A 13,745-nucleotide genomic window follows, 5' to 3' on the forward strand; every position below is an offset into this window, starting at 1 on the left:
CCCCCTCCAGGTTCCTACCCCTCCACCTCAAGCCCCATCCTCCTGGGCAGGAATGTGACTGGTCAGGTCTGAGTTGACCACATGAGTGGCTATAAGGCGACAGACCCCCCCCCCATCCCCCCTGCCTGGGGGGTAACTTACATACCAAGGTGGGGGGAAGAACTGCTTTAACCCTTTGCAGCCAGGCTTTCAGGGTGAAAAAGAAGGGTCCTCCTCTATTTCCAGCAGCCCCTCCCCTACAAGTGCTGCCAGCCTAGGCAATGCAGGCAGAACCTACTTCACCCAGGAGGTGGAATGGGGGTATTTGACCTGCTAGTCCCTGTTAAAGCAACTTATCCTTTGCTACCCCAAATGTTTAGTCTCATCTCCCATGACATTTAGAAAAACAGTCATGAACTGGAGCTGAGGGAAGAGAAGGAAAGGAGGTATCATGAACCCCAACCTCAGGAGCTCCTAGTCTGATGGGAGAAATACAACCTCGCCCTAGGGAGTCTGACGGGGGAGACCAGGCCCAGAGGCTGGGACAAAGAGCTCAGAGCAGAGAAGAGCTGCGCAGAAGTGGGAGGAAGCCAGGGCAGGAGCAGAACAAGCCAGGTGGGGTCAGATCGGGCAGGCTTCCCGGAGGCCCCTCGGCCCACACCCCTCCCCCTAGGCTCTGGAATCTCGGGGGTCAGGGCTGAGGGACAACCCCGCCCCCTGCTCCCCTCGGGCTCAGGAATTCCACCAGCCAAGGGTGGGGGGGGGCTGCTTCGGCCTGAGTCCAAGTTGGCTCCCACTGGACCGGGAACTACAGCTCCTCCTCGGCCCCCCACCCCCACCTAAGCCCCTGGGCTGGCCCCCGGCCCCCTCCCTCCCCCTCCCTGGCTGGCACGGTGTGTGCCAGGCGCTGGCAGAAAACAAACCCGCCGGGGTGGGTTTGCAGGGAGCGGGGTAACCTTGACACAGTTGCGGCAGTCGCTAATGGCAGACACACACTCCGCCTGTTCTGGGGGGACTGTTGCCGTTGCTAGGAAACCGGCAGCCGCGTGAATGGAAATGGGTCAGTAAACCTGGGGAGAGATAGTGTGACACTCGAACCACTGCAGCTGCTCCAGCCCACACCGAAATCCCTCCTCTTCAATATTTATCACTCCCGCCTGGGCCCTCAGCTCCTGCCAGGCCCTGCACCAGCCTGGACCTCAGCATCCACCCGGCGTGCCCACCGCCTCTCCCCAAGGCTCCACAGAGGAAGGGAAGAAAAGAGATGGTGGGGGCTGCTTATCCGCTACTTGGGCCCCCCCCCCCCCAAGTTCCAGAAGGAATGGAACTGGCTCTGGAGGAGATTGAACAGGAAACAGAGTCTAATCCCCTGGCGGGGAAGGGGTTAAAAGGTCAATTCACGCCTGTTCCTGATTTAGGCACCGTGGTAAAATTACTGTGAGTGTGAGCAGGTTGTGACTGCCTGCTAGCCTACCTGCGGACGGACTGATGAAGACAGACCTCTCTCCTAGTGTGTAAGAGATGGAAGAGGAAGAGGCACCTAAAGCATGGCCAGGATGCTCACACCGCCTGAAAACACCCTCCCTAACAGCCTGGCAATGTCCCCAAGATGGCTCAAGGCTTCCTAGCAGCCAGAACCTACGCCCCTCGTACAATCTGATAGCATCCCAAATAGACAAAAGCTGCCTAACTGCCTTATAATGCCATCCTGTACAGATACTCTCCGCAAACAGCCAGACTCTTGCTGTTCAGTAAACCTTGACAACACCCTGACAGATACCCCATCAGAATGTGACAACCACAATTCTGAACAGTGCGGTTCAGCACAGCACCTATAAACAAGCTGACAATCCTAGGCACAGGCAAAACTGTGTCAGACTGTTGAATATTCCAACACTTTCCCATGAGGCTAGTGCCTCCCCAACAGCCTGCCCTAACCCAAAGCCTGGCTCTGTGGTTCATGTTTTTTTTTTCCTTCCCTCCCATTGTCAGCCTCCTTGTCTTGTACACACCAGAAAACTGGCCCTGTGACCACTCTTCTGGACACACCATCCCACAAGCTAGCTGCCTCATGCACCGCGCCCCCCATTCCCTGGAGGCTGCCTGGTCACTGACACACACATTCCCTTCTCCTAGAAGCAAGGAGTCTCACAGCCCCCCCCCCACCCCAGCTCTTGTTCTTAGGCACAGGCCTCTCTATTGACATGGAATCAGTAGCACCACTTGGGTGATATGCCCCCCTCCACCCACCACAATCTCAGCCAGTATCCCTGGAGGGTGTGTCTCGGGGAGGGAGGCACTCCAGCTTTCTGGGGAGGGGGGTGGTGGAATATACCTCACCAGGAATCTCCCAGCTGACTCGGTTCTGTGTGCTCCTATCTCCTAGGATACATCAGTCAACACAGGCTCCGAGCCTGTCAGAGCTGGAAGGTGCCTTAGGGAGTCACTAATCCAGCCTCTTCCTCTAGGCAGGAGGAAACCGAGGCCCAGAGAGGGGAAGCGGCCTGCCCAAAGCCACACAGCCCTTCTTTTCTAGTCTCTGAGAGTCCTCTGTGATAATGGGGGTCGGGGGTGGAGGACACTCAGCCCAGAGTGAGATGGAACTGGATTAGCTGGGAGAGGGAGGGTCTGCAGTCCTGGAGAGCTTATGAGAACTGCCCTGCGGTATCTTCAGATACATGGGCCCTGGCAGCCCTGGAATCTGGGGTCCACATAGATTTGCTCGAATTTGAACTTTGCCAAAATTATCTGGTACACATTCACCCCAACCCACTTCCTATTCCAGGGCTCCAGAGAGCTCCCTCCCCAAACCAAAGGTGAAAGGGGGCTGCTCCGTTCCCTAAGCCTAGCCTAGAATGTCTAGGGAATCCCCGCCTTTTTATTATTATTACTATTTTTTGGCAATGGCACAGGAGAGCTTAGTTCCCAGACCAGGATTGAACATGCGCCCCCTGCAGTGGAAGGGAACAGTCTGGACCACTGGACCACCAGGGAAGTCCCTGCCTTTTGTTATTTAAATAGATCTCTGCCAGTGAGCCTTTGGGATGCTGCGAAAGAGATTTTCTGCAAGGTAATTTTTATTTCAACTCCATTTTGCAGAAAAGCAAAATGAGGTTCACAGAGGTGGTGTAGTTTGCTCAAGTTCACACAGACAACAAATGGAGCCTTGAGTTCCTTCCAGTACACAGGGAAGGCCCATCCAACAGGAAACAGGGAGAACTGGGGGGAGGAGGGGGAGGAGGAGAGGGAAGGGTGGGAGTTGACACAGGCCCAGGCCCAACATCCTGGGCTGAGGGGTAGCCAACAAGCATTTGAATTTGAATCTGGGTATCTGGGTTCCACCCCCACCCACTCTAGCTGAGGTGGAGTGAAAGGTCAGCAAGAAGATGGGAGGGAGAGGAAAGCAGAATTCCATCAGCTTCTTAGCCAGCCTGGACCATACCCCAGGGAGCTGGGCCAGGGGCTGCCCCAACTTCTCAGGCCCAGAGCTCTCTGCCAGCCCCTGCCCCTACCCCCATCCCTGGGCCTCAGTTTCTCCATTTGTACTAAGAGTAGCCTGTGGTGGTTTTGTCACTAAGCTGTGTCCAACTCTTGCAATACCATGGATTGTAGCCCGCCAGACTCCTCCTTGCATGGGATTTTCCAGGCAAGAATTCTGGACTGGGTTGCTATTTCCTTCTCCAGGGGATCTTCTGGACCCAGGGATTGAACCCGAGTCTCCTGCACTGCAGGCAGATTCTTTACCAACTGAGCTACCAGAGAATTCCCAGGTTAAAAAAAAGAAAGTCTAGCAGGAAGGATTTCTAAGGGCCCTTCCAGCTTTAACAATGTGGTGACCACCCTGATTCTCAGTCTCCAGAGCAAATGTGTAAGTCTCTCCCCCAGACTGGAGCTGAGAATAACCGTAAATGTGTGTTCAGTGAATAAATGAACACTCAATAGAACCAACCTCCTTCCATCTTTCCAGCCCAACTGAGAGGCACTACTTACCTTGCAAAGTCAAATTTCTCAGCGCTTTTGGAGGAGAGATTCAAACACTTTTGAAGGCTCTGAATGGGGCTGGCTGTCTCATACACAGGTGCCCTTTATTTCCTGTCCTGACTGTATGCAGACACTATAGGAATTGCTTTAAATATTGTGCAACTTTAAGCCCCACTACAAGGCCGCGGACTACCTTTCAATTCGTTATTGTTTTGTTTATCTTTGTTGTGGCCTACCTTCTACCATCCAGTATTTCAAATAAGCAAAGGGACTAAGGAGTGAAGGGGCTTGCTCAAGGTGACCCAGCCATGGAGCAGCAGAGAAGGTATCAGAACTGTACCTTCGATCCCCTCGGCTTCTTTCACGCGGTGAGGGTTTGCTGGGTTGGGGCAGGACGTGAAGTTGAACAGGGACCACTGGCAAGGGCGGGGGTGGGGTCCAACCCAGGACGGGGAGGCGCCTGCTGAGTTGCCAAACGGTCCTCGGTTTGCAGAGCACCAAATGGTACTGAAACTAGCGAAGTGGTGGGAAAGCATCCCTTCCCCTCCCCCACAAAGGGCAAGGTAGACCTCTTTCCCTCCCGCAAGCCAGCGTGCCAAGAGCGAGCCCTAAGAGGTCACTTACCTACTCCCCTGGATCTCAAGGCTCCTTGTAAAAGGAAGCCCTCCCAGGAGCCCTTTTCTGGACTCCCAGACCTGCAAGGTGCAGAGCGGGCCCCCCAAAGAAAGCTGTCGCCGCCATCGAAAAAACCATCCAGGATTTTTCCGGCACATCCGACCCCCACCGGGTCCGCAGTTGCGAGGGATGGGGATGGGGATGGGGAGTGGGGGTTCTTGTGAGTTGGCTGCCTCACCTCCCTTCTAGAAGCCTTCGGGGGGCCATGAGCTTGAGCAGGAGGCTCTGGTCTGCAGGCCCAGCGGTTCTCGGGCCCGAACGGTCCGCGCCTTTTCCCGCCGCCGCCTCTCCGGCTACCTGGCAGGCCTGCAAGGGCCCCCGAGCCTTGCCACCCCCGCCCCCCCCCACCCCCCCAGATGAGGCCGCAGAGCTACTGACTCCTGGAGGAGGAGACGGGCCGAGAGGGAAACCAGGCGGCTGGGGGAGGGGCGCCGCCTGCACCTGGTCCCTCTAGGCCGCCCGGCCGGGAGGGGGCGGGACTGGACCCCCGCCAGACCCCCGAAAAAGCGCGGCGGGGGACCCGAAGGCGGTGTGTGCCGCCCGCCTCGCCTGGCGCGCCGTGCAGGGGCGGGGCGGGAGATCTCTTACCCCCTCCCACCCTACCCCCCGATTACCCTCGCCGCGGGGGCGCCCCCTAGGGTCGGCCTGCAAGGCGCCCCTTCCCGAGCCGCGCGCTCAGCCCGCTCCCCCGGCCGGCCGCGCTCTCCAGCTGCAGGAAATTCCAGAAGCTCTCCATCATCCCGGCGCAGCGCGCAGCCCGGGCTGCCAAGGCTCCCCGAAGGAGAGCCACATGCCGGCCGGCCTCGCGGCCCGCCCTCGGCTCCCCCCCAACCCCCGCCCCACGCCGCCTCCAACCCGGCCGGGCAGCCACGTCGGGCCGGGCGGGGGGCCCGGCCGGCCGCCCCTTCCCGCGCCCCGGGCCCAACGGAATGCGTGGCAGCCCCGGCCGGGGGCTATTTTCAGCGGGAAGGGGAGCGGCCCGGCCTCGGTGTTTTTTGGCTTTTTCCTGGCCCCCGGCCCGCCAGCCCGGGCCCTCGGCTGCCCGCGGAGTGGAGGGGGGGTCACGTGGCGGGGGGGGGGGGGGCGCGGTGGAAAGGGAGGGCCGCCGCGATCCGGCTTGGAGCTCGGGCCCGGGCCCAGGCCCGGGAGGCGCCCGGCGGCGGTGCGGACCTGCGCTTCTCGGCCGAGGCCGAGCGGCGGGATTATTAATAGCGCGCCTGGCTCCGGCTGCGGCTCCAGGGCGCCCGCTACCTGCACGCCCCTCCTCCGGTGAACACGGGCGGCCAGGGCACTCCCTCCCCAGCGACGGACTCAGGCCTTACTGGATGGCGCGGCTACGCACTAGCGGCCAATCACCGGCCTCGATTTCCTTACCTGTAAATTGGGGATGAGCCTTACCTGGTTTTACAAGGGGGGTTACGGAAATAAAGGTTTTGCTCGCCGTATGCCTCTCCTTGGCCAAAACGCCTTCTCTTTGGGGGGGCCTCAGTTTTCTCGTTCATAAAATGAGGGAATCCGAGAGGACTCTTAACAGAGGAAGAATCCCTTATATTTGAATAATGCATTTTCACTTACAGCCCACTTGAGCTCATGGACTACCCAGCGGCAAGAACCAGCACCAGGCACTTGCCCTGTATAATTTGCATGCAGTAAACTCATTTAATTAAAAAGTTCCCATAAAGGAGGTAATGTTCCTTTTTTGCTGATGAGGAAACTGAGGCTCAGGTAAGTTAAGTGACCCGCCAAGGGTCACACAGTGGCAGGGGCCAGAATCAGATAAGCTCTGGCTCCAGAGTCTGAGTAACCACTGAACTAGAGTGCCCTGAGACAAGCAGGACAAACACTGTCCCCTTTTCATCGAAGGGTAAACTGAGGCTCAAAGCGATCTGCCCCAAGTTGCCTTTGGCCAGTCAGTGGCAGAGCGGAGCATGTAACACAGATTTTCCAACTCCTAGTCTAATGCCCTGTGCAGCACTCTGAAGCTGTTCAGCTCCTGCCCTGGGGCAGTGAGCGTGGCCCTAGGATGGGATCCAGAAATGGGCACAGAACTGTATCCAGGGCCCTGAGGGATCATGCTCTGCTCCCAAGGGTCAGGCCCAGACTCCCATGCCCCAGGATTCACTAATCCACCAAATTCTAGACTTAGCCCAGCCTCCCCATGAGGATGAGGACACGTGGGGGTGAGGAGAGATGACATGCAGGGGTAACAGCCTGGGAGAGGGCCTGGAGTTGCTTCCTGTCCCCCTCCACCACCCCTTAGCAAGGAAGCACAAAGGTTGGCAGGCCCCCTACTCCGCCCCGGAAACCTGGCAGTTTATTTCTGTCTCTGGGCCCCCTGTTTCCACAGAGTCAGTCCAGGAAGGCTGGCAGCAGCTGGCTTGGAGGGGTGGAGCTCCTGCTCCCTCAAGGGTCCAGCTGCTACCCTGCCCCACCCCCACCTGCCAGACCAGACCGGACTCGAGAGTCAGAGGTGACACTGGGAGCAGGGAGGGAAGAGCTGGAGGCCAGCTGGTCAGGACTCCAAGGGAGGGACGACGACGACACCACCACCACCACCTCTTCCTCCCCCCAATCCGGAGCCTAGATGCTCTCCCAGGATAAGCCAGTCTATACCCAGTTCAGGTCTGCTAAGAATATAACCTCCGGTGTGACCAGCTCTGTTTACTCCAGAGCATTCTGGCTCATGACTCCTCTGGACCCTGGTCCCAAAGAAAAGTCTGCTTCCAAACTGCCCAACGCTGGATGAATATGCACCCAATGTGGTAGAAACTAACTACTGGGCTCTGGGAATGTGGCTAGTTGGAACTGGGATGTGCTGTAAGTATAAAATATACACTAGCTTTTGAAGTATAAATATGAAAAAAAATATAAAATAGCACAATGATTTTTACAATGGTTTTATATTGAAATGATTGTATTTTCAATATATTGGGTTACATAAGCTATATGATTAACATTAATTCACTTCTTTCTTTTTACCTTATTTAACGTGGCTACTAGAAAATTTAGACTCATATGTGGCCCCTATTACATTTCTATTGGACAGTCCTGTCCTAGATCATATGGTGTTCTGGCTTTGGACCAAGACTTTGCTTGCTCTAGATCAATATCTGTGTGGCTTTAGCTCATCCACTTCCCCATGTTCAGACCACAGCCTTGTGTGTGGGTCTAAATCTTACCACCCCACACCAGGCCTCCCCAGCTTTCTGTGAATCTGGCTCAGCCAGAGATTATGCTTTAGTCTGCTTGAAAGCACGGTCTAGTACATTTCTCAATCACCAGCTCCCAATATCTAGATCCAGCAAGAGAGTGGCTCTAGATCACCTATTCTTGTTTGCTTAGATTACTGTCTAGTCATATTTGAGATCTAGCCATCTACAGGAAGAATAAGATTCTAGACCAGGGGTTGGCAACTATGGCCCAAGGGCCAAATCTAGCTTGCTGTTTGTTTTTACGATTCAGGTTTGATTGGTTCAGAGCCATGCTCATTCATTTTATGTACTGTCATGAATGCTTTCAAGGTACAGTGGCAGAGTTGAGTAGTCATGACAGAGACCCAATGGTCTATAAAGCCTAAAACTTTTATTAAACTATGTACAGAAAGTTTCCAATCCCTATTCTAGATGACCAACAAGTCCCACCCACAATAAATCTAGATTCCAACCTGAAACGATGGCCTGGTCTAATCCAGAAAACCTCCCCTAGATGGTACTGCTGACCTGGATCTAAACCAGAACCTAACATACACCCATGCTGTTTGGGTTCCAGATTCCACTCTGATCTCAGGAGATGGGCCTCAGTACTCTTTTCTGGGATGGAAAGGGTGTTCCCACTTACAAACTTTCCTAGAGAGATCAAGGCCCATTGGCCCTTGTCAATGGCCTTGGGAAGAGGGAGGAAGGGTAGATTCCAGAGACAGCACTGGAGGCTGAGTCGAAGAGTCAGAAGAGTCGGGGGGGGGGGGGGGGGGGGGGGGGGTAAGCTCTTCCTGCCAAGGGGGCAGGGCATGATCAAGCCAAGAAAACAGAAAAGCCCCTCCCCTTCCCAGCAGGCTCCAGAGCAGGTCATTTAGCTGGGGTCATGTGGGACAGATACCAACTCCCTGGAAGTTAGACAAGCCACCTCCAAATGGAATCTTCCCCTACAACCACCTGTGCCCATCATCTCAGGACTCCATGGTTTTATTCTTGTGCTGCTTCTCCATGGCTTTCTTTGAAAATCCTCCCACATCTACTCTCCTCTTGCCATTTCTCCTTCCTCCATCCTAAAATCCTAGCCTTTAACCTAAGCAGCTAAGGTCTCAAGTTCTAGAGCTGACACAGCCAGGCTTTGATTCCAGCTCTGATTTTGGGCAAGACACTCCACCTCTCTAGGCCTAGGCCTCCTCAGCTTCCCGGTCTGATAACAGAATAAAACAATGGTACCTGCCTCATAGGGTTGTTGAGCAGACTTAACAGGATTATGATGTATATAGCACTTTGCCCAGCACCTGGCCCATAATAAGCATGTAATGCCAGGGACTTCCCTGGCAGTCCAGTGGTTAGGATTTCATGCTTCCACTGCAGGGAGCACAGGTTTGATTCCTGGTCGGGGAACTAAGATCCCACATGCTGTGGCATGCTCCACCCTCTCCCCTCCCCACCAAAAGCCTGTAATGCTGGTTGCTATTTTTTCTATTATTGATGATCTAGCTTGTCTCCATGAACGGTCTTTGACAAGTTTGTAAACCTCACGCAATTTTTAACCAAAATGTGTTTTAGTATTTTTTCTGAAGAGGTCCGTCATCTTCTCAAAATGGATTCTTTGCCCACAGGGTTAAAAAAGGCGGGGCGGGGCTTTAGTTCAATCCAAATGAGGAAACAGGTACAGAGGGAACAGGACTAGCCCTGGGTCCCTCAGAAAATGAGAGGCAAGGAGTGCCCTGGGGGATTCGGTGTTTTCACTGCTGAGAGTCTGGGTTTGATCCCTGGTAGGGAAACCAAGATCCCTCAAGCAGCACATGGCGCAGCCAAGGAAAAAAAAAGTAAATGCAAGGCAGACCCAAGGCTAGCACCTAGGAGTAGCATCTCCCAGGCCCCACTCTGTCCATCAGCCCAAGCAGTCTTTCTGATCTGACTTCCTCATCACTTCTTGCCCAGTCAGCCATGGCAGTCCCCCAGAGGGCTCCTCACTTCCAAATGCCTCCCCTGAATCTGCTCCACCTAGTGCTAGATTCTTCTTCCTCAATCTCATCCCCATGACACCTGTGTTCCTGCTCCAACAACTTTTAAGAGCTCCCCACCGCTGACGACAACATCAAGGCCGAGGTCTCTACCCTGATATTCAAGAGCTGGATGGCCAGCTCTGGCTCTGCAACGTCCTCACTGTTCTCTCTTGTCTGGTCAGCCCTCCCCCCTCCCCCATATTCTCCATACCACCCCCACACTCACTCAGTTCTGGACGGCTTCTGCCCCTCTGTTCAATCATGCAGTGTCTCAGGGCCAGCCTGCTGCTGCCCCCGCTCTGCCCTCAGGGTTGCCCCTGGGGCCGGCCACTTCGAACCCACTCTGATCAGGCCACACCGAGGGATGCTGACCACAGCTCTGGCTCTGGAAGGAGGCCTCTGCCCCTCCTCTCCAGCTCAGCCCCACCCCGAGATGCTGACCCACCTTGGCCCCTGTCTATATCCCCCCCCCCCCACCCCCAATTAACCTCTCTCTCCTCTAGACTTTCAGGAACAACACTCTTCTTGTCACAGGGAGTCATCTGGAGTCAGGCGCTGCAGCCTGTCCTCAGAGTCATGATTTCAAGGTCAGATTCTTTTCTTTGAGCCTTAACATCCTCATCTATAAAATGGGAACTGCAATACGTACACCTCGAGTGATTCTAATGAAGGATAAATGCCTCATAAACTGGAAGGCACTTTTTTCTGCTACAACCTGTTCTGCAAATAATGTTATAATATAGCCATACAATAATTCTACACAATAGCCTCCATTTATAAGTTTACTTAAAACTGCAACCACCCCGTAACCCTGGCAGTCCCCAAGTGCTTTCCATGTTTTATTTTTCTCCTTGGCACATATCACCATCCAGCAAACCATGTATTTCACTGGTCTTTGTGTTGTTTACCCTCTGAATGTAAGCTCTCTGAGGGCAGCGATTTTTATCTACTTTGTTTTCTGCTGTGTGCCCCAGAAAAGTGCTTGACACCAAGGGTGCACTTGGTTGTTGAGGAATAAGTGGATGAATCAAGCACTTTCTACATGCCCGGCACTGCACAAAGCCCCGCCCCCCCTCCACAGATGGTCTTGTCTTGGGAGAGAGGTACCTCATTTTGAGAAGGAGACATAAGCGACCTGCTCTGACCACACGGTAGGAAGTAGCCTGGCTAGAATGTCCAGGACCTGCTCTTGATCACTGTGCTCTACTTCCTGTCCAGATGGGAGGTTATTTCTATTTCTACGTTAGCTGGGCCTCTTGAATCTGTCACCCTCCCTATCTCCCTGGGGCTGTCACTGTCCCTGGGGCCCTGAGGCCTCCAGTCCTCCCAGTCCTCTTTCTGACCTCCCTCAGCCATCTCCTGCCACATCTCAGCCCCGTGCCGTGCTGTGTGCTGACCTCAGGGCCTTTGCTGATGTGCGCTCTGCCAGGAAGGCACTGGCTTCCCATCTCTTCCACCTCGGCTTGTTTCTCAAGACCCACCTCTTCTGAGAAGCCTGGCAGCTAATCTTCACTCACTCTCTTCCCTCAGTTGTTTACTGCTGGGAAAACCCACCAGAGAGACAGATGCTGACTTGGTCCATTCCTCACTATCTGCCCACGTCTGTCCCTTTCCTGGCCAGGTCTCTCCCTCCTTCCTCTCCTGGGTCACTGCCCCCACCCCATGCCATCTCTCAATCAGGGTTAAAGCTTTGTAAAACAAGGGCCTGGCTTTTGAGTCTCTCAAACTCCAGCTCCACCCCAACTAGCTGTGTTTCTTTGGGCAGGTCACTGCACATCTCTGGACCTGTTTGCTACCTGCGAAAGGGGGATGACGTGATCCCCTGTCTCGTGAGCTGACCTGCCCAGCACATAGTAAGAACTCATCACCTATCAACCTGTGATCAGCATGTCGTGCCTCCCCATTTAGGCAAAGACCCTGAAAACCCTCAGCCTCCTCTTTTCTCCTCCCTGAAACAGTTCCCCACCCTCTGAAAATGACTGATGAAGATAATAAGATCACTAACGTGTATTGACTGTTTATTATTTGCGGTGAATAGAGATATGTCTGGCACCCAGCAGGTGCTCAATATCGCTTATTATTTGTTTATTTATTTATCTGGCTGTGCCGGGTCTTAGTTGCGGCACACCGGATGTTCGATCTTTGTTGCAGCATGCGGAATCTCTAGTTGCAGCATGTGCGATCTAGTTCGCTGATAAGGTATCGAACCCGGGGCCCCCGCATTGGGACTGCAGAGTCTTAGCCACTGGACCACCAGGGAAATCCCCTCAATATTATTTATTGAATAAATGAGTTAACTAGTTTAATCCTCAGAATACCCTATGGGGAGGGCACTATTGTTATACCCATTTTACAGACAAGGAAATCAAGGCCCAGAGAGGGTAAGTTACTCATCATGGTTGGGATTTACACCTAAGCAGTTTGACTCCAGAGCTAAGACCCTCACTGGCCTCTTCATTCTCACTATTCCCATCCTGATCTGCTCCAAGGCCAACCCCAAGGGCAGGTCCCTTTCTTTCTCCAGGTGTCGAGCCTTCACATTTAGATGGGTGCTCACTGGGCCCTGGATTCAGAGCTCAAACCCTTCACATTTCATCTCATTTGAGCCTCACAAGATGCAATGGAGTCAGTGCCATCATTATTTCCTCATGACAGGTGAGGAGACTGAGAACGGAGGTCAAATAACTAAGGCCACACAAGAGTCCAAGCCCAAACTCCTTCAATTGCACCAGGTTTTATGCTGTTTTTCTCCCACTTTCTTACACAACTGTTGCTAACTGGTCACACATGCCTGCCTTGTTTTTCCAGTCAGTCAGATGGTAAGCTCTCTGAGGGCTCAGTTTGAAGCCAACGCTTCTGTCAGTGTCTCTGTGTCCCCCACCCCCTACCGTGGCCAGCACTGTGGCCGCAGGCCGGAGCTCCACAGAGGCTTCCTAACTGCTGACCTGCACCTCCCAGCCAGGCCCACTCAGACACTCTGCCAGCTTCCCCCACAAAGCAGCTGTTGATTTGTGGGCTCTCTTTGCCCTATGAGATTTGGGCTTGGTGAGTATGGGGCTGGATTTCCCTTCAACTGAGGCTAGAGGCTCCCCAAAGATGCCACATCTCTGGGAATTCAGGGCTCCCCTCTCCCACGAAGAGCGTGGGAGGGATGGTTAGGGTGGCTCAGAACAAGGACTAATGGATCCCAGTGTTCCAAGTTCCAAGGCTGCTCTACCAGGTACTGGCTGTGTGACCTTGGACAAGTTACTTAACCTTTCTGAGCCTTACTTTTCTGATCTGTAAAATAAAGATGATAATAATACAGCTACTATGATGACTAAATGAATATCTGTTTATAAAATTAGAAGAGTATCTGGGACACGGTAAGTGCTATGTGTTTGTTAAATAAATAAATGTAGCGTTCCACCTAGCCACGGAAGGGTCACCCTGTAAAGTACAGTGCAAATGACAAAGCAAGCCCCAGTTCCAAACAGACAACCGAAGACACCGAGGGAAATGGAAACAGGTGGCGGAGACCTCACACCTCGGGAAGCCCCTTGTGGCAGGGACCCACTCTCTTCTTCTCCCCACATCCTCAAGAGCCAGAGGATGCCATTTCCAGGCCCCTTCCTGACCTTATCCCCCTGCCCTAAGCCCCAAGCCACTTCCTCTCGCTTCCCTCTACCTATTAACTCTTTCTGTGCAGCCAGATTGATTATAGACAGAGTCCAGGCCCTGCTTTCCTTCCTTGCTGTGTGACCTTGGACAAGTCACTTAGCCTCTCTGAATCTCACTTCCTCCTCTCTACAGGGGATAATCGTCCTCTGGAAGTCTGTCCTAGAGATTAACTGATAACTGACATCACACCCATGGATGTGTTCACAGGTATCTGAACATGTGAGTGTCTCACAGGCCTGACCACACG

The 13,745-nt window shown here is 53.9% G+C and overlaps 1 protein-coding gene across 3 annotated transcripts in view; it reads right to left on the bottom strand.

The window, feature by feature from the left end:
• AHDC1 (AT-hook DNA binding motif containing 1) overlaps nt 1-13,745 on the bottom strand; it is a 65,087-nt gene that overhangs the window by 32,737 nt on the left and 18,605 nt on the right. The window contains exon 1 of one of the 3 annotated variants that reach the window (XM_020909139.2): nt 4,814-4,835. The exons of the other annotated variants lie outside the window; for them this stretch is intronic. The gene's annotated coding sequence lies outside the window, so the exon portion shown is untranslated. Of the gene's footprint in view, nt 1-4,813; nt 4,836-13,745 lie in introns of those variants that run through there. 3 annotated transcript variants of the gene reach the window in all.

The sequence above is a fragment of the Odocoileus virginianus genome, chromosome 30 (genome assembly GCF_023699985.2).
Source record: "Odocoileus virginianus isolate 20LAN1187 ecotype Illinois chromosome 30, Ovbor_1.2, whole genome shotgun sequence".
In the NCBI taxonomy this organism is placed as follows: domain Eukaryota; kingdom Metazoa; phylum Chordata; class Mammalia; order Artiodactyla; family Cervidae; genus Odocoileus; species Odocoileus virginianus.